We start from the raw sequence: 18,481 nt of genomic DNA on the forward strand, positions 1-18,481 counted from the left end.
AATAACAGGTCGTCTGCACAGTACGTCGGCAAACCCATTCAAATGAATGGGCAGATGTTTGCCGACGTATTGTAGCCCTATTTTCAGACGTAAAACGAGGCATAATACGCCTCGTTTACGTCTGAAAATAGGTCGTGTGAACCCAGCCTAAGGGTGGAAATAGGAGATGTCAGTGATGAGACGTTTGGGATAAACTGCCGGTAGAAATTGGCAAATCCCAGGAAACGCTGTATGGACCTCAGACCTTGAGGACGTGGCCACTCCAGGACAGCTCTCACTTTCTCAGGATCCATCTTGAGACCTTGATCCGATATGATGTAGCCCAGGAAGTGCAGAGAACTCCTCTCAAAGACGCACTTCTCCAGCTTGGCGTATAAATGATTCTCCCTTAATCGTAGTAGAACTTGACGGACATGCCTCCGATGAGTTGTCGGATCTGGGGAGAAAATCAAAATATCATCGAGATAAACAACAACACAGATATAGAGGAGATCTCGGAAGATATCATTAACGAGTTCCTGAAACACTGCAGGAGCGTTACACAGTCCGAAGGGCATCACTACGTATTCGTAGTGCCCGTCACGGGTGTTAAATGCCGTCTTCCATTCGTCACCCTGGCGGACCGGAGCGGAAGTGAGATGGGGACCAGCGCTCACAGATCCATGGAGGTGAGTGGAACCGACGGCCCGTGGCCATAGATGCTACATGTGAGTAAACTCGCTAATATACATTCCTGTCCCCCTTGGTGCTGTTTCTGAGATTTTCATAGATTTTTATAGCGCTGATGAGGAACCGGAAGTCTAGTTGTACAGTCTTCTTTGGTGACGACACGACTCTTCGTCATGTGATCGACCCCGCTGTACTCTATGTACTCGTTGTACTACTGCTCCTGCAGTATACGGAGCACAGCGCCGCTTTCTGAGAAGTTCCTCTGAGAGGTTCCTGTTGTTTCTCCTTTGCTTTATCCAATGCTAAAAACGAATAATGATTTTTTTTTTTTTAAATGCAAGCCCCTCAGTTGGAGTCACTGGGACCCAACACTAGAATTTCATCTGATTTGACAGATTATGGCACAATTTTCTATGGGGAACTTATGGTGGTTATTTTGATATTCCCATACTGTTTTTTGACACAGACCACCTACCTAAACATTGCTACAGACAAATCCACCTCTTCATGGTAAAGGTATTCTCTAATGCCAGTGCTGTCTTACAGCAGGATAATGCCCCCGCCACACTGCAAAAATCGTTCAGGACTGATGTGAGGAACATGACAAAGAGTTCAAGGTGTTGACCTGGCCTCCATATTCTTAATTCAATCGATCATCTGTGAGATGTGATGGAAAAACAAATCCAATCCATGGAGACCCCTACTCACAATTTACAGGACTTAACCCCTTAATGACGAAGCCTAGGTTGGGCCTTAAGGCTCAGAGCCCATTTGTCTAAACTGACATTATCTAAGGGGAGACATTTCCTCAACCTGTTGCAGGAAAATTTTATGGGCCAGTTTGTGGAAGACCCGACTAGAGGTGAAGCTCTGTTGGATCTGGTCATTTATAATAATGCAGAGCTTGTTGGGAACGTCAATGTTCGTGAAAACCTCGGTAACAGTGATCACAATATAGTTACATTTTACCTATACTGTAAAAAACAAACGCAGGCTGGGAGGGCAAAAACATTTAATTTTAAGAAAGCCAATTTCCCCAGGATGAAGGCGGCAATTCAGGATATAGACTGGGAAGAACTAATGTCAAATAATGGGACAAATGATAAAAGGGAGATTTTCAAATCTACTTTGGGTTATTATAGTGCAAAATTTATTCCTATAGGTAACAAGTATAAACGACTAAAATTAAATCCCACATGGCTTACACCTTCTGTGAAAGGGGCATACATGACAAAAAAAGTGCATTTAAAAAATACAAATCTGAGGGTACATCTGAAGCCTTTGTAAAATATAAAGAGCTTAATAAAATCTGTAAAAATGTAATAAAATCAGCAAAAATACAAAATGAAAGGCAGGTGGCCAAGGATAGTAAAACAAATCCCCAAAAATTCTTCAAGTATATAAATGCTAAAAAGCCAAGGTCTGAACATGTAGGACCCCTAGATAGTGGTAATGGGGAGTTGGTCACAGGGGATCAAGAGAAGGCAGAGTTACTGAATGGGTTCTTTTGCTCTGTATATACAACAAAAGAAAGAGCAGCTGATGTAGCCGGTGCCAGTGCTGTTAATATATCAGTTGATATACTGAATTGGATGAATGTAGATATGGTCCAAGCTAAATTAAATAAAATAAATGTGCACAAGGCCTCGGGACCAGATGGGATATACGCTAGAATTCTTAAAGAGCTTAGTTCAGTTATTTCTGTCCCCCTTTTCATAATATTCAGAGAATCTCTAGTGACTGGAATAGTGCCAAGGGACTGGCGCAGCGCAAATGTGGTGCCTATTTTCAAAAAGGGCTCTAGGTCTTCCCCAGGTAATTATAGACCAGTAAGCTTAACATCCATCGTGGGGAAAATGTTTGAGGGACTATTGAGGGACTATATACAGGATTATGTGACAAAAAATAGTATTATAAGTGAGAGCCAGCATAGTTTTATTAAGGACAGAAGTTGTCAAACTAACCTAATCTGTTTTTATGAAGAGGTGAGCAGAAGCCTAGACAGAGGGGCCGCTATGGATATAGTGTTTATATGAAGAGGTGAGCAGAAGCCTAGACAGAGGGGCCGCTGTGGATATAGTGTTTATATGAAGAGGTGAGCAGAAGCCTAGACAGAGGGACCGCTGTGGATATGGTGTTTTTGGACTTTGCAAAGGCATTTGACACTGTCCCTCATAGACGCCTAATGGGTAAATTAAGGACTATAGGTTTAGAAAATATAGTTTGCAATTGGATTGAGAATTGGCTCAAGGACCGTATCCAGAGAGTTGTGGTCAATGATTCCTACTCTGAATGGTCCCCGGTTATAAGTGGTGTACCCCAGGGTTCAGTGCTGGGACCACTATTATTCCACTTATTTATTAATGATATAGAGGATGGGATTAATAGCACTATTTCTATTTTTGCAGATGACACCAAGCTATGTAATATAGTTCAGTCTATGGAAGATGTTCATGAATTGCAGGCAGATTTAAACAAACTAAGTGTTTGGGCGTCCACTTGGCAGATGAAGTTTAATGTAGATAAATGTAAAGTTATGCACCTGGGTACGAACAACCTGCATGCATCATATGTCCTAGGGGGAGCTATACTGGGGGAGTCACTTGATGAGAAGGATCTGGGTGTAATTGTAAATGAAATAACAGCATGCAGTGTCAATCAGCTGCTTCAAAGGCCAGCAGGATATTGTCGTGTATTAAAAGAGGCATGGACTCGCGGGACAGGGATGTAATATTGCCAATTTACAAAGCATTAGTGAGGCCTCATCTAGAATATGCAGTTCAGTTCTGGGCTCCAGTTCATAGAAAGGATGCCCTGGAGTTGGAAAAAATACAAAGAAGAGCAACGAAGCTAATTAGGGGCATGGAGAATTTAAGTTATGAGGAAAGAATAAAAGAATTAAACCTATTTAGCCTTGAAAAAAGACGACTAAGGGGGGACATGATTAATTTATAAAAATATATTAATGGCACATACAAAAAATATGGTGAAATCCTGTTCCATGTAAAACCCCCTCAAAAAACACGGGGGCACTCCCTCCGTCTGGAGAAAAAAAAGTTCAACCTGCAGAGGCGACAAGCCTTCTTTACTGTGAGAACTGTGAATCTATGGAATAGCCTACCGCAGGAGCCGTCACAGCAGGGACAGTAGACACCGCAGGAGCCGTCACAGCAGGGACAGTAGACACAACAGGAGCCGTCACAGCAGGGACAGGAGATGGCTTTAAAAAAGGGTTAGATAATTTCCTAGAACAAAAAAACGTATTAGCTCCTATATGTAGAAATTTTTTCCTTCCCTTTTCCCGTCCCTTGGTTGAACTTGATGGACATGTGTCTTTTTTCAGCCGTACTAACTCTGTAACTATGTAACTATTTATTTAGGGGTCTGGTCTGTGGTCTGCATTTATTTAGGGGTCTGGTCTGGGGTCTGTATTTATTTAGGGTTCTGGTCTGGGGTCTGCATTTATTTAGGGGTCTGGTCTAGGGTCTGTATTTATTTAGGGGTCTGGTCTGGGGTCTGTATTTATTTAGGGGTCTGGTCTGGGGTCTGTATTTATTTAGGTTGTCTAGTCATGGGTCTGTATTTATGTAGGGGTCCGGTATGGGGACTGTATTTTTTTAGGGGTCCAGTCTTGGTCTGTATATGTTTAGGGGTCCGGTCTTGGTCTGTATTTGTTTAGGGGTCTGGTCTGTGGTCTGCATTGATTTAGGGGTCTAGTCTTGGGTCTGTATTTATTAAAGGGTCTGGTCTAGGGTCTGCATTTATTTAGGGGTCTGGTCTGGGGTTTGTATTTATTTAGGGGTCTGGTCTGGGGTCTGTATTTATTTAGTGGTCTAGTCATGGGTCTGTATTTATTTACGGGTCCAGTATGGGGACTGTATTTATTTAGGGGTCCAGTCTTGGTCTGTATTTGTTTAGGGGTCCGGTCTTGGTCTGTATTTGTTTAGGGGTCTGGTCTGTGGTCTGCATTGATTTAGGGGTCTAGTCTTGGGTCTGTATTTATTAAAGGGTCTGGTCTAGGGTCTGCATTTATTTAGGGGTCTGGTCTGGGGTTTGTATTTATTTAGGAGTCTAGTCTGGGGTCTGTATTTATTAAGGGGTCTGGTCTAGGGTCTGTTTTTATTTAGGGGTCTGGTCTGGGATCTGTATTTATTTAGGGGTCCGGTCTTGGTCTGTATTTATTTAGGCGTCTGGTCTGGAGGTCTGTATTTATTTACGGGTCTGGTCTAGGGTCTCCATAAATTTAGGGGTCTGGTCTGGGGTCTGTAATTATTTAGTGGTTTGGTCTGGGGTCTGCATTTATTTTGGGGTCTAGTCTGTGGTCTGTATTTATTTAGGGGTATGGTCTAGGGTCTGCATAAATTTAGGGGTCTGGTCTGGGGTCTGTATTTATTTAGGGGTCCGGTCTGGGGTCTGCATTAATTTGGGGGTCTGGTCTGTGGTCTGTATTCATTTAGGGGTCTAGTCTTGGATCTGTATTTATTTAGGGGTCTGGTCTAGGGTCTGCATTTATTTTGGGGTCTGGTCTGGGGTCTGCATTAATTTAGGGGTCTGTTCTGGGGTCTGTATTTATTTAGGGGTGTGGTCTGAGGTCTGTAATTATTTAGGGGTCTGGTCTGGGGTCTGTAATTATTTAGGGGTCTGGTCTGGGGTCTGTATTTAGTTAGGGGTCTGGTCTGTTTTTATTAAGGGGTCTGGTCTAGGGTCTGTATTTATTTAGAGGTCTAGTCTGGGGTCTGTATTTATTTAGGGGTCCGGTCTTGGTCTGTATTTATTTAGGGGTCTGGTCTTGGTCTGCATTGATTTAGGCGTCTGGTCTGGATTTATTTACGGGTCTAGTCTTGGGTCTGTATTTATTTAGGGGTCTGGTCTAAGGTCCGCATTTGTTTAGGGGTCTGTATTTATTTAGGGGTCTGTATTTATTTAGGGGTCTGGGTCTGTATTCATTTAGTGGTCTAGTCTGGGGTCTGTATTTATTAATTTAGGGGTTCAGTCTGGGGTTTGTATTTATTTAGGGGTCCGGTCTGGGGTCTGAATTTATCTAGGCGTCTGGTCTGGGGTCTGTATTTATTTAGGGGTCCGGTCTGGGGTCTGAATTTATTTAGGCATCTGGTCTTGGGTCTGTAATTATTTTGGGGTCTGGTCTGTGGTCTGCATCGACTTAGGGGTCTGGTCTGGGGTCTGTAATTATTTAGGGGTCTGGTCTGGGGTCTGTATTTAGTTAGGGGTCTGGTCTGTTTTTATTAAGGGGTCTGGTCTGTGGTCTGTATTCATTTAGGGGTCTAGTCTTGGGTCTGTATTCATTTAGGGGTCTAGTCTTGGGTCTGTATTTATTTAGGGGTCTGGTCTGTGGTCTGTATTCATTTAGGGGTCTAGTCTTGGGTCTGTATTCATTTAGGGGTCTAGTCTTGGGTCTGTATTTATTTAGGGGTCTAGTCTTGGGTCTGTATTTATTTAGGGGTGTGGTCTGGGGTCTGTATTTAATTAGGGGTCTGGTCTGGGGTCTGTATTCATTTAGGTGTCTAGTCTTGGGTCTGTATTTATTTAGGGGTCTAGTCTTGGGTCTGTATTTATTTAGGGGTGTGGTCTGGGGTCTGTATTTAATTAGGGGTCTGGTCTGGGGTCTGTATTCATTTAGGTGTCTAGTCTTGGGTCTGTATTTATTTAGGGGTCTGGTCTGGGGTCTGTATTTATTTAGGGGTCTGGTCTGTGGTCTGTATTCATTTAGGGGTCTAGTCTTGGGTCTGTATTTATTTAGGGGTCTGGTCTGTGGTCTGTATTTATTTAGGGGTCTGGTCTGGGGTCTGTAATTATTTAAGGGTCTGGTCTGGGGTCTGCATTTATTTATGGGTCTGGTCTGGGGTCTGTATTTATTTAGGGGTCTGGTCTGGGGTCTGTATTTATTTAGGGGTCTGGTCTGGGGTCTGTATTTATTTAGGGGTCTGGTCTGGGGTTTGCATTGATTTAGGGGTCTGCTCTGGGGTCTGTATTTATTTAGGGGTCTGGTCTGGGGTTTGCATTGATTTAGGGGTCTGCTCTGGGTTTTTTTTATTTAGGGGTCTGGTTTGGGGTCTGTATTCATTTAGGGGTCTAGTCTTGGGTCTGTATTTATTTAGGGATCTGGTCTGTGGTCTGCATTGATGTAGGGGTCTGCTCTGGGGTCTGTATTTATTTAGGAGTCCAGTCTGGGGTCTGTATTTATTTAGGGGTACGGTCTGGGGTCTGATTTTATTTAGGTGTCTGGTCTGGGGTCTGTAAATATTTAGGGGTCTAGTCTTGGGTCTGTATTTATGTAGGGGTCTGGTCCGATGTCTGCATTGATTTAGGGGCCTAGTCTGGGGTCTGTATTTATTTAGGGGTCCAGTCTGGGGTCTGCATTTATTTAGGGGTCTAGACTGGGGTCTGTATTTATTTACGGGTCCACTCTGTGGTCTGTATTTTATTAGGGGTCCGGTCTGTAGTCTGAATTCATTTAGGGGTCTGGTCTGGGGTCTGTATTGATTTAAGGGTCTGGTCTGGGGTATGTATTTATTTAGGGGTCTGGTCTGGGGTCTGTATTAATTTAGGGGTCTAGTCTAGGGTCTGTATTTATTTAGTGGTCTGGTCTGGGGTGTGTATTTATTAAGGGGTCTAGTCTGGGGTCTGTATTTATTTAGGGGTCCGGTCTTGCGTCTGTATTTATTTAGGGGTCCGGTCTAGCGTCTGTATTTATTTAGTGGTCCGGTCTGGGGTCTGCATTTATTTAGGGGTCTGGTCTGGATCTGTATTTATTTAGGGGACTGGTCTGTGGTCTCCATTGATTTAGGGGTCTAGTATGGGGTCTGTTATTTATTTAGGGGTCTGGTCTGGGGTCTCCATTGATTTAGGGGTCCAGTCTGGGGTCTGTATTTATTTAGGGGTCCGGTCTGAGGTCTGCATTTATTTAGGGGTATAGGCTGGGGTCTGTATTTATTTAGGGGTCCAGTCTGGGGTCTGTATTTATTTAGGGGTCCTGTCTGGGGTCTGTATTTATTTAGGGGTCTAGTCTTGGGTCTGTATTTATTTAGGGGTCTAGTCTTGGGTCTATATTTATTTAGGGGTCCGTTCTGGAGGACTAATCAGTCTCTAGAACAATATTTAAGGTGTTTTATCTCTGACTGTCAATATGATTGGGTCTCCTTCATTTCCCTCGCCAAATTTTCCCTTAATAACCGGGTCAGTAACTCATCAGGGGTCTCCCCATTTTTCTGTAATTTTGGGTTTAATCCACGGTTCTCCTCTGATTCACCTGGTGGTTCCAACAATCTCGAGGTAGATCTCGTTCATCGGGAACTGTCCACAGTCTGGTCCCATGTTCAGAAGAAACTAGAGGCGTCCCAGAGCATACAAAAGCAAAGCACCACACACTTTTCAAAAAAGTGCCAAAGGCAGCGTAAACTGACCAAAAACTTTCCCGCAAATTGCGACTTTTTGGACTTTTCTATGCCAGATTGTAGCCTCCCGATGCCCGCAGCCTTGGATCTGTGAGCGCTGGCCTCCATCTCCCTCCTAGGAGATGCCAGCGCTCACTTCCGCTCCGTTCGGCTGGGTCCCGTAGGGTGCCCGGCCTTAAAGGGCCAGCGCGCGCAATTAGGAAATCGTCATCACCATCAACTGCCACGATTTCCTGGTCTATAAGAAGGCACCTGGCCTTCTAATCCTTGCCTGAGCGTTGTTAGTCTTTCCCAGTCTATCTCGCAAATGGTCCCTTAGTGTCTCCCGATCCAGCTGTTACCCGTGCCCTGTTACCGTTCCGGGAAACTCCATTACCTAGAGTTGGTTGGAGAGGCAACTTTAGGTGGAACGTCTCCAAACGTTAAAACCTCTTCCAAATTATCGATACCTGTGGCCATCGTCACCGGACAGACATCACATCCTTCCTCCGCCTATCTTGACTCTGGAGCGGCTGCTAATTTTATCCACCAGGATCTAGTGGATCGGTTTCAACTACCCACAGTCCGTCTGGAGAAACCCCTGGCAGTTGCTTCTGTGAATGGTCTACCGTTGCCTGATCCGATCATGCTCATCACTGAGCCGTTGACATTACGGGTCGGAGCTCTTCACTCAGAACAGATCTCCTTCCTGGTACTACCCAAGGCTATCAATCCTATCCTGCTGGGTCTGCCATGGCTCCGTCTACACGCCCCGACACTCGACTGGAGTTCTGGAGAAGTTCTTCAATGGGGTTCCATATGCCATAGCCATTGCCTGTCACAAGTCCGTCCTGTTGTGCCCCCTCTGCCTCAGTCACTCTCCGATCTACCTTCTCAGTATGCCAGTTTTGCGGATGTCTTTTGCAAACGAGAGGCTGAGACGTTGCCTCCACATCGGAATTATGACTGTCCCATTGAACTGGTTCCCAATGCTTCTCTTCCCCATGGACGAGTATATCCTCTCTCCTTGCCAGAGACTTTATCGATGTCAGCCTATATCAAGGAGAACTTGGAGAGGGGTTTTATTCGAAAATCTTCCTCCCCGGCCGGGGCAGGATTCTTCTTCGTTAAAAAGAGAGATGGGTCTCTCCGACCCTGCATAGACTACCGTGGTCTCAATCAGATCACGGTCAAGAACAAATACCCGTTGCCACTAATTTCCGAGCTGTTTGATCACATACAAGGAGCCAAAATTTTTTCCAAGCTAGATCTGCAGGGGGCCTATAATCTAATCCGGATTTGCCGGGGTGACGAATGGAAGACGGCATTTAACACCCGCGATGGGCACTACGAATACCTAGGGATGCCCTTCGGACTGTGTAACGCTCCCGCAGTATTTCAGGAGTTCTTTAATGACATCTTCCGAGATCTCCTCTATATGTGTGTTGTAGTTTATCTTGATGATATTCTAATCTTCTCCCCAGATCTGATGACCCATCGGAGGCATGTTCGTCAAGTTCTTCTGCGACTAAGAGAGAATCGCTTGTATGCCAAGTTAGAGAAATGCACCTTTGAAAAGAGGTCTTTGTCCTTCCTGGGCTATGTCATCTCGGATCAAGGCCTTAAGATGGACCATGAGAAGTTAAAGTCTGTTCTGGAATGGCCACGTCCTTAAGGCCTAAGGGCCATACAGCGGTTCCTGTGTTTCGCCAATTTCCACCGGTAGTTTATTCCGAACTTTTCTTCTCTGGCGGCCCCCATCTCTACCCTTACCAAGAAGGGTGTGAACGCCAAGGTATGGACTCCAGAGGCAGAGTCCGCATTCATTAGCCTCAAGAAAGCCTTCACTTCAGCTTCGATCCTCCATCACCCTGACGTATCTCGGCAGTTCTCACTGGAAGTGGACGCTTCCTCTGTTGGTGCAGGCGCACTTCTGTTCCAGAGGAGCTCCAAAGGAAAGGCAGTAGTATGTGGCTAATACTCAAGACTGTTTTCCTCTGCTGAGCGCAATTATTCCATTGGAGATCGGGAGCTACTGGCTATCAAATTGCCCCTGGAGGAGTGGAGACATCTTCTGGAGGGCGCTACTTCCAATTTCTGCTCCACTACCGTCCCGCTGACAAGAATGTGAGGGCCGATGCCATGTCCAGATCATTTGAGACGGAAGACACGGTGGAGTCCCTTCAGAAGATCATAGACCCATCCTGCGTCACCGCCAATCCTCTGCAGCTTAGAAATATCCCTCCGGGGAGAACTTTTGTTCGGTTGGCAGACAGGAAACGAATTCTCCGCTGGGGACACAGTTCTAAACTAGCTGGGCACGCCGGTGTCCGTAAAACCCAAGACCTGATCACTCGTCACTTCTGGTGGCCCACGCTACCTAAGGATGTTCTGGACTTTGTCTCTGCTTGCACGGTGTGTGCCTCTAACAAAATGACTCACAGCAAGCCTGCCGGCCTGCTTCAACCCCTGCCTGTACCCAGTGCCCCCTGGCAGCACATCGCTATGGACTTTGTCACGGACCTTTCTCTCTCAGCAGGATGCAACACCATCTGGGTGGTGGTGGACCGGTTCTCTAAGATGGCACATTTTATCCCACTGACCGGCCTACCCTCTGCTCCTCGACTGGCAAGTCTCTTCATTCAGCACATCTTCCGCTTGCATGGCTTGCCTCTTCACATTGTGTCCGACCGGGGGGTTCAGTTTGCCTCTAAGTTCTGGAGAGCCCTCTGTAAACTCCTGGATGTGAGTTTGGACTTTTCCTCTGCCTATCACCCCCAGTCCAATGGGCAAGTTGAGAGGATCAACCAGATCATGGAAAATTATCTCCGCCACTTCATCTCTTCACAGCATGATAACTGGGTACAGCTTCTTCCATGGGCCGAGTTTTCATACAACAACCACACAAGTGAGTCCACCACTTCCACTCCGTTTCACATCGTGTACAGTCAACATCCCAGAGTTCCTCTTCCTGTATCAACTTCATCTCAGGTACCCGCTGCTGACTCTGCATATGGGGACTTCCTGCAAATATGGCAACAGACCCGGTCCTCTATTTTGCTGGCGGTCGATCGCATGAAGCGAAAGGCAGATACCAAGAGAAGAGAACCTCAGCGCCCCTACTCTTATTAAAAAGTTCCTCTCTCACTCTGGTCCCAAGAAGAGGGGGCGTAAGAGGGGGGATACAGTAGCGCCCATGGCCGCGGGCCGTCGGGTTTACTCACCTCCCGACACCCGCAGCCATGGATCTGTGAGCGCTGGCCTCCGTCTCCCTCCTAGGAGATGCCAGCGCTCACTTCCGCTCCGTTCGGCTGGGTCCCGTAGGGTGCGCGCACGCTCGCACCCGGCCTTAAAGGGCCAGCGCGCGCAATTAGGAAATCATCATCACCATCAACTGCCACGATTTCCTGGTCTATAAGAAGGCCCCTGGCCTTCTAATCCTTGACTGAGCGTTGTTAGTCTTTTCGAGTCTATCTCGCAAATGGTCCCTTAGTGTCTCCTGTTCCAGCTGTTACCCGTGTCCTGTTACCTCTCCTGTATTCCGTATTGTTCCTGTGCCTACCCGCGTTCAAGTGTCATCTGCCACGTCAAGTGCCATCTGCCACGTCAAGTGCCATCTGCCACATCAAGTGTCTTCTGCCACGTCAAGTGCCATCTGCCACGTCAAGTGCCATCTGCCACATCAAGTGTCATCTGCCACGTCAAGTGCCATCTGCCACGTCAAGTGTCTACCGCTTCATCGGATACTGCCCGCCACGTCTGGCGCCACTTGCCGCACCTGCCTCCATCCGTGCTGAAGCCACAGCCACCGCCCGGACTATTTCAGGTACCCAAGCATTACTGTCTGCCATTTACTTCTGCTTAGACTGTGACCTGGTCAGCTGCCTCCCCTCTACGGTGGAGCGGCCTAGTGGGTCCACAAACCCTGTGTCCGTGACACAGATAAGCAGCTTAGCAAGGTTAATAAATTCTCCTCTAAGGCTACAGACAGTAATACAATATTTTAATGCAAGGATGTGTACACTCAGTGTCTGACTGAGGTACCTTGGACCCACCAAAGGAAATAATTCTTGGGGGTCTACACTTCCACTATATAGAAATAATGTGAACACTCTTAATTGTGTACTAAAAACGTGTGTAGTAAAACAAAGACCAATATTCCCACCATATAGTGACAGATATCAGTCCTACACAGGCATTCTGCAGACCATATACACTACCGTTCAAAAGTTTAGGGTCACTTAGAAATTTCCTTATTTTTGAAAGAAAAGCACAGTTTTTTTTCAATGAAGATAACATTAAATTAATCAGAAATACACTCTATCCATTGTTAATGTGCTAGATGACTATTCTAGCTGTAAACGTCTGGTTTTTAATGCAATATCTACATAGGTGTATTGAGGCCCATTTCCAGCAACCATCACTCCAGTGTTCTAATGGTACATTGTGTTTGCTAACTGTGTTAGAAGGCTAATGGATGATTAGAAAACACTTGAAAACCCTTGTGCAATTATGTTAGCACCGCTGTAAACAGTTTTGCTGTTTAGAGGAGCCATAAAACTGACCTTCCTTTGAGCTAGTTGAGAATCTGGAGCATTATATTTGTGGGTACGAATAAACTCTCCAAATGGCTAGAAAAAGAGAGTTTTCATGTGAAACTCGACAGTCTATTCTTGTTCTTAGAAATTAAGGCTATTCCATGCGAGAAATTGCCACGAAACTGAAGATTTCCTACAACGGTGTGTACTACTCCCTTCAGAGGACAGCACACACAGGCTATAACCAGAGTAGAAAGAGAAGTGGGAGGCCCCGCTGCACAACTGAGCAACAAGACAAGTACATTAGAGTCTCTAGTTTGAGAAATAGACGCCTCACAGGTCCTCAACTGGCAGCTTCATTAAATAGTACCCGCAAAACGCCAGTGTCAACGTCTACAGTGAAGAGGCGACTCCGGGATGCTGGCCTTCAGGGCAGAGTGGCAAAGAAAAAGCCATATCTGAGACTGGCTAATAAAAGGAAAAGATTAATATGGGCAAAAGCACACAGACATTGGACAGAGGAAGATTGGAAAAAAGTGTAATGGACAGACGAATCGAAGTTTGAGGTGTTTGGATCACACAGAAGAACATTTGTGAGACGCAGAACAACTGAAAAGATGCTGGAAGAGTGCCTGACGCCATCTGTCAAGCATGGTGGAGGTAATGTGATGGTCCGGGGTTGCTTTGGTGTTGGTAAAGTGGGAGATTTGTACAAGGTAAAAAGGATTTTGAATAAGGAAGGCTATCACTCCATTTTGCAATGCCATGCCATACCCTGTGGACAGCGCTTGATTGGAGCCAATTTCATCCTACAACAGGACAATGACCCAAAGCACCTCCAAATTATGCAAGAACTATTTAGGGAAGAAGCAGGCAGCTGGTATTCTATCTGTAATGGAGTGGCCAGCGCAGTCACCAGATCTCAACCCCATAGAGCTGTTGTGGGAGCAGCTTGACCGTATGGTACACAAGAAGTGCCCATCAAGCCAATCCAACTTGTGGGAGGGGCTTCTGGAAGCATGGGGTGAAATTTCTCCCGATTACCTCAGCAAATTAACAGCTAGAATGCCAAAGGTCTGCAATGCTGTAATTGCTGCAAATGGAGCATTCTTTGACGAAAGCAAAGTTTGAAGGAGAAAATTATTATTTCAAATAAAAGTCATTATTTCTAACCTTGTCAATGTCTTGACTATATTTTCTAGTCATTTTGCAACTCATTTGATAAATATAAGTGTGAGTTTTCATGGAAAACACAAAATTGTCTGGGTGACCCTAAACTTTTGAACGGCAGTGTAAGTGAATACAGTGCAGTGAAATTCAGTGACTCACAGGTGACATCTTCTCAGATTGGAGTCGTTCATGTTCTCTTTTCTTCTTCATCCGGCCCAGAACGCCATGTTGACTTCCAGTCTTTTTCATCTCCAATGCCCAAGCGCGAACCACAAGATACGTCATGAAAGTGTTGATGTAACCTGTATACCACGTTCACGTGGCCCAATGTGCCACGTCACAGCGTATTCAAATCATGGAAGCGTTCAGTCTACATGACTACCGCCCGTCACGGTGCGCATACCTTAGATCAAAATTTTGACATATAACTAACTCTAAACCTCATAAGTTAATTTTCTTTAGCTATTATACTAGGATGTACAATTCTATATTAAAATATTATCATATTAGTCATGTGTCCTAGTATACCCACATCCAGCGATGGGTGGGATGGGTGAAACATAAAATAGTTTTCCATGAGTTTTGGACTGCGATGTGCTGCTGATCTCTCCTTTTGCGGGTAATATACAGGGAATATGGGGGTTATATAAGGGACTCTCATCATCCCTGTATATACCAGCCATCATCCCAAAATATAACCACCATTATCCGTGTATGTACCAGCCCACCATTATCTCGGTATAAAATCTCCATCACCCCTGTATATACCATTAGGGCGGGCACTGTCAGCTTGCTGTGGCGTGCGGGCATTGTGGCTAAACAAGAAGTAAATGGGGTGGGCATTGAGGACACCGTGGACCAATAGGATGCCTGAAACGCCGGTATATGGGAGTCCAGCAGAGTCTGAAAATATGCCTCCTGATTGCTTAAAGGCTATGTACACCTTTTCACAGTTTTTTTTTAAATTGCCTTGTATGTATTGTGCAAAATAAATCACATTTATAATTGGTCTACCATTTGTCTTCTGTACCTGCAGAGTATTTCAGTTTATGGCCAGCTGCTGTATTCAGTTATCTCTCTAAGGCCCTGTTCACACCTGCGTTGGTGTGTTTCGTTGTTCTGCACCGTCAGTGGTGCAGAACAAAGGAATAACGGAAGCAACGGTTCAGTCGCACAACGGACACCGCCACCTGCCGACAGAACCCATTGACTTTAGTGGATTCCATTGGCTTTCCGTCAGGAGGGGGGCCGTGATTTTACCAGAGACAATAGTGCAGATGTGAACGAGGCCTTATCTGTCAGTCATCACCCTAATGGCAAACTGAGCAGCTCCTCTTTTGCAGGCTCATGAACAAGCATTTACTGTGGAATCTGCGCATGTGCATGGTCCTAATTACTGCATACCTCCTAACCGTCCCGGATACAGCGGGACAGTCCAGGATTCCGGGCAGTGTTACGCTATCCCAAGCGGCCGGTGGTATGTCTTGATGTCAACTGTATCTGCGTCCTCAGGATGCAGATACAGTTGAATCCAATGCTAATGTAAGGGATCGTCAGCTCCCTGCTTCTGTATTAGTACCACTCGCCGAGGAATTCCCGGGCACAGCGCTACTTTAAGTGCGGAGCCCCTTATCTCACTATCCATATATGTACATTGACGTCGGGGACTACTCCTGGAGTGGAATCCACTGCCTTTGCATTGCCGATGGTCTGGCCGGGGATTCCGCTCCTAGGCGGAACCCCTGATGTCACTGTCTATATATGTACAGTGACATCAAGGGCTCCTCCTGGAGTGCAATCCCTGGCCACAGCGTGGCCGACGCTCTGGACAGGGATTCTGCTCCTATAGGGAATGCCTTACGTCACTGTCCATATATGGACAGTGACGGCAGGGGCTCCTCCTGGAGTGGAATCCCTGGGGGGGGGGGTGGCACCATCTACATGTGCACTGTGTGTGACACTATCTATATGGGCACTGTGTGTGACACTATCTATATGGGCACTGGCGCTTTATATGTGTGCACTGGTACTAGAGGTAGCCTATTGGGGCATTCAACTGTATGGGGGCAGGTATTTGTCATAATTTCTAGCAACGCATTCCCTTTAATACTGGCGTTTCATACACCAGTCCTATTAACCCCTTCCCGCACCTTGACGTTAATGAACGTCAAAGACGAGGCTGGACGCAGCCTGCAGGGCTTAGGAGGGAAGCCTCCATGACAGCCCTAGGAGGGAAAGGGTTAACTTTGTAGGGAAAGTTAGAGGTGGAGGAGGGACAGGGAGGAGTTAGGGGGGCCGTTACGGAGCTTCCCGCTGTTTTTCGGCAGTGAGCCGGAAGCAGCGGGAGAAGTAACCACTCACCCAGTAAGCTCCCGTTGCCCCGCTCTGTTCCGTCATGTCTGAGGCTGATATGCTTGCGCGGCTGCGTGCCGCTGCGGTGCACCACGGTCCCGGTTGGTTGGAGGAGACCGTGGCTGCACTTACAATGATCCCCGACGCCGATTCGCCACGTCAGGCACGGCATATGAGGTCTGTTGAAGTGGGGGACAGGCTCCCCTCCCCCGGCCCCCTTCCTGGCAGTAATATGGCGGCGGGGGGGGAGTTTACAACACCCGCTCCTGCTCAGAGGAGGCAGAGAGCGTCGCCGGGGCTGACGGTGACTCAGGCCGGGTCTGCCCGTCGCTCCCGGCGGTCCCGACCTCCAGAACGCCTCAGCCCTGAGGTGGTCCCGCGGACACGGCGTCGCAGGGGGAGCCCTAATATGGACGCTGCAGGCCAGGCAGCTGGGGGGACCGCCCCTTCCCAGGCCCTGCGTCCTGGCAGGAATCCCAGGCCGCGACGGGGTCCGGCGGTTCTCAGGGAGTCGCAGGCCGGGCTCCCTGTCACCCCCCCCCATCAGATGCAAGATCGGGAAGACTAGCTACGGCCGCCCCGCCTGGTGATGCTCCGGCCAGGGGGCAGGCTTCATCAGGATCGTCGAGACGGACGCCTAGACCTGCAGCGACGTCGAGGCAACAGGTCCGGTCGGAAGTTTGGATCCCAGCGGTCGGGCGGCAGGTTGCCGGCCAATCTGCCAGCGCGTCATCATCCCCGGTTCGGAGATGTCGGTGGGATGGCCAGTCGTCGGCGAGAGAGGAGCTGGAAGACGGTGAACTGGACGTGTATCGGCGAGGGCAGGATGGTCCGGCTGACGGGAACACAGCGCCTGTGCAGCCCGGTGAGTGCATAACTCCATCTTTGTCGTATCCAGCGATTTTTATGTCGGGTGTCGGCAGGGGGGCTGCTAGCGTCGGATCGGTGGCCGGTAGTGGCGTGGGCGGGCGCGACGGCGCGGGTCTAGCGGACTTGGTGGGTTGCTTGCGGGAGCTGGTCGGGCGTCTCGATAGGGCGGCGGCGCCAGTAGTTACGGAGGTGTCCCCGGCGGTAGTTTGGGAGGGCCCCAGGGAAGTGGGATTGTTACAGGCGCGCCCCGTAATGGCGGCTACGGAGGCGGTCGCGGTGTCGGTACAGACCGAGGCCCAAAAAGACGGCGATCGGGTGCGTATTGATGATCGTGCTCGCGGGGAGGTATATGTTTGCTTTGAAGGTCCGTTGGGGGCGCACTTAAAGCAGGAGGTGCGTGAGCGTATTTGGAAGGACGAATACGTTGAGATTTTTTCTCTTCTGCCGCTTGCTAAATTCAATTTGGATAGGAGCAAGCGGGATGAGAGCAAGAAGGACGAGGAGGAGCGTCGGCGGTATAGGCTTATCCCGCAGACGTTCGTAAATTGGTCGCAGGCGTTCGCCATCTTAGCCAGTGTAATAGGGGAAAAGGCGCCGGAAAATTGTTCGGCGTTGTTTTGTTATTTTGACGCCATTGGGGAGGCTCATCGGGTGTACGGGGGGCAGGCTTGGCTCAGATACGATGAGCAATTCCGTCAGCGTAAAGCGGTTCGGCCGGCGATTCAATGGGACCAGAAGGATATTGCTCTCTGGTTAAGGGTCACGGCTCCGGTTAGGCAGCCCTTTCCCGGGAGCGTTGGCCAAGGGGGCCAGTCCAGTCAGGTCGGACAGGGCGGTGGGGCAAAGTTGGGATTCTGCTGGCAATTCAACGATGGCCAGTGTAAGTTCGGGGCCACGTGCAAGTTCAAGCACGTGTGTTCGGAGTGTAATGGTGCATCCCATGGGGCGGCAAAATGTATGCGGAAAAAGAGGTCAGGGAACCAGTCCTCCTCGGCTGGTCAAGGGGTTGTCACCGGTGAGGGTGGAAAGGATGGCCCCCTATCTAAATGAGTATCCGGATAGGGCTGCGGCGAAGTTGCTTTACGAAGGGTTTAGTGTTGGTTTTATTATTCCTCCGCCTCCTTATGAGGTCCCGGTTACGCGGAGGAACCTTAAATCGGCCTACTTGCATGCTGAGGTCGTGTCGAAAAAGTTGTTTAAAGAAGTTTCGTTAGGCCGTATGGCGGGGCCTTTTATTGATCCGCCAATAAAGGATTTAGTTGTGTCCCCATTGGGTATTGTTCCAAAGCGCGAGCCCCAAAAATTCCGGTTGATTCAGCACTTATCGTTTCCCAAGGGTTCGTCGGTAAATGACGGGATTGATCATGAGTTGTGCTCCGTAGTGTATACCTCATTCGATAAAGCGGTTGGGTTAGTTCGTGCTGCGGGTCCAGGCGCGCTGCTCGCAAAAACCGACATCGAGGCGGCGTTCAGGTTGTTGCCAGTTCATCC

Source organism: Rhinoderma darwinii (assembly GCF_050947455.1).
Source record: "Rhinoderma darwinii isolate aRhiDar2 chromosome 12 unlocalized genomic scaffold, aRhiDar2.hap1 SUPER_12_unloc_5, whole genome shotgun sequence".
NCBI classification, from domain to species: Eukaryota; Metazoa; Chordata; class Amphibia; order Anura; family Rhinodermatidae; genus Rhinoderma; species Rhinoderma darwinii.